This window comes from Molothrus ater, chromosome 4 (assembly GCF_012460135.2).
Source record: "Molothrus ater isolate BHLD 08-10-18 breed brown headed cowbird chromosome 4, BPBGC_Mater_1.1, whole genome shotgun sequence".
Taxonomy (NCBI): domain Eukaryota; kingdom Metazoa; phylum Chordata; class Aves; order Passeriformes; family Icteridae; genus Molothrus; species Molothrus ater.
The window spans coordinates 31,466,246-31,468,355 of NC_050481.2; the positions used below are offsets into that span (position 1 = coordinate 31,466,246).

Below are 2,110 nucleotides of genomic sequence, written 5' to 3' on the forward strand. Positions count from 1 at the left end.
CTCAAATCTGTTCAATAGTTTTTTCTGCAGATGAGCCCAAGCTGTGATGCTCAGATACGCTCGTTGAACTCTGAAGATCAAGGTTGTTCTGGGTTGGAGCAGTACTTGATACTGGCACATGAGGATGGGTGCTGTTTTAGAGCTCCTCTTAACTCTGACATGCAGAGACTTAATGATCCAAAGATTTGGTTGAAACCTATCTCTACTTTTGTACAGTTGAGTTCATAAGTATGTGTACAGAGAGAGAAGAGTATTGATAAAAGCTGATAAATGGCAAGCAGTAAAAAGTGTTAAGTATTTTTTTTAAAGAATGAAAAAAAAAGAGAGAGTTTTCAAATTGTTTCTTTAAGGAAGCAGTTTTCAAACTGTTAAAAGGTAATTCTAAGCAGTAGCTAGTGAAGCTTTTGTGAAAAGAAAAACCCAAAACCTTGGCAATGTCTTTTTGAATTAAGATTGATAACTCGAATTAGATGCGAGTCTGTACTGATGAAAACTTTCCTGGATCTTAATCATTATGAGTATTCTTTGCTAGCTGAAGTTACCATACTTTTTAATTGTGTGTATTTAAAAAACAATAACTACTTAAAAAGCAAAAAGGAATCCTAGGAGGAGTGCAATAATATTAATTTAAATGCTAATGCAAATCAAAGTAACATCGTGTTTCTCTAGCTTTCCCTGTAGAAACAATTCTGTACATTTGGTTGACAAGCTTACATTTTTCTGCATTGTGGATACATTGCCTCATGCAGTATCGGTAAATCTCTTTTATTTTGGAATTAAATAAAAATTTAAATATGACTTGCAGTTTTAGTTGGAATCAATTTCTTAGACTCAAGTATAATGTTTGCTGAGCATTGGAGAAGGCAGAGCATTTATCAGAAACTTGAAGTCCCTTCTCGTGGTACAAACTCTGAGCCTGTTTCTGCAAGCATGTGAACACAGTGTATACTCTCAGTGTGGCCAGCAAAAGAGGTGTATACAGTGTTTTCAATGTCTGTCTTACCAATACTTCCCCCCAGCTGAACTAAATCATTTCTTGGCACGTCTGTAATTCATAGGTGTTCTGTGCATTACTCCTCATCAGGAATGTTGGGGAATGCATTCAGATTTTTAATGTTCAATGCTAGAATGACCAAACTAAAATGATATTCATATGGTAATTTTTTTTTTTTTATGTAGAAATGCATTACTGTATACAGTGGAAAGCTATTTATTGTACCTCTGGGCTCATTCCTCTAAAAAACATAGCATAAAAAAAATCTTTGTCAAGCCTGATGTATATAACTGAAATAATGTAAAGTTATATTTTCATGTTTTTATACTTAACAACATGATGGGAATACATAATGTATGAGTATTTCAATTCAGATAATATTGATTGGATAATACACATCTCAGTTAAAAAAACAGTAATAGTAGTTTAATATCCATGTTAAGAGTACATCAGTATATTGCTATATAAAGTATGTCTGTGTGCATTTAAGTGAAAAGTAGTCAAGAGTGATGAAAGCTGTCCAAGGGTTTTTTATTCCTTTTTTTATGAAAACTGTTATGGAGCAACCAAAATGTTTATGAACTCAAACTTGTGTAAATTTCCAAATGTCCTTTTACTGTAGCTTTTTGTTTACAGTACAGTATCTTATTTTCTGCTTTGTTAAATGAGTAACGGTACAGAGCTGGACATACACTTTCTAAGACATTAACGTTCTCGTTTTTTCATGTATACTTATATGACAGAAAATGCTTCTGATTTTATTTTTCAATCTAACACATGGCTTTTCTGGAGTGTTGTATAAACTTCAATCATACATAAAAAAATCTTCTTAAAAAAGGTAAAAGACCTTTAATGTCTGCTTAGTATTATTGAAATCTGGTTTCTTATTTATTATCAATGTATTTTTCTAAGATTTTACATAGGTCAAACCTGTTTGTCCCCACAGACATGAAATTTCCTTGAAGAGTTTAGGAAGTTTCTTCTTTTCTTGAATGAAGTGTCAATGAAGAGTATAAATCTTCTCCCAGATCATCTTGTCACTCAAGGATAGATTTACTGCAGTGTTCCTTATTGTTAAATGAAGTAATGAAATTTTTTTCCCAACAATAAAATTGT

General features: G+C 32.3%; 1 protein-coding gene across 3 annotated transcripts in view; it reads left to right on the forward strand.

The window, feature by feature from the left end:
* Window positions 1–1,841, forward strand: part of GRIA2 (glutamate ionotropic receptor AMPA type subunit 2) — an 88,787-nt gene extending 86,946 nt beyond the window's left edge. For all 3 annotated transcript variants that reach the window (XM_036381650.2, XM_036381648.2, XM_036381647.2), the window contains one exon: window positions 1–1,841. This exon is cut by the window's left edge and continues 1,016 nt beyond it. The gene's annotated coding sequence lies outside the window, so the exon portion shown is untranslated.
* The last annotated feature ends 269 nt before the right edge of the window (window positions 1,842–2,110 follow it).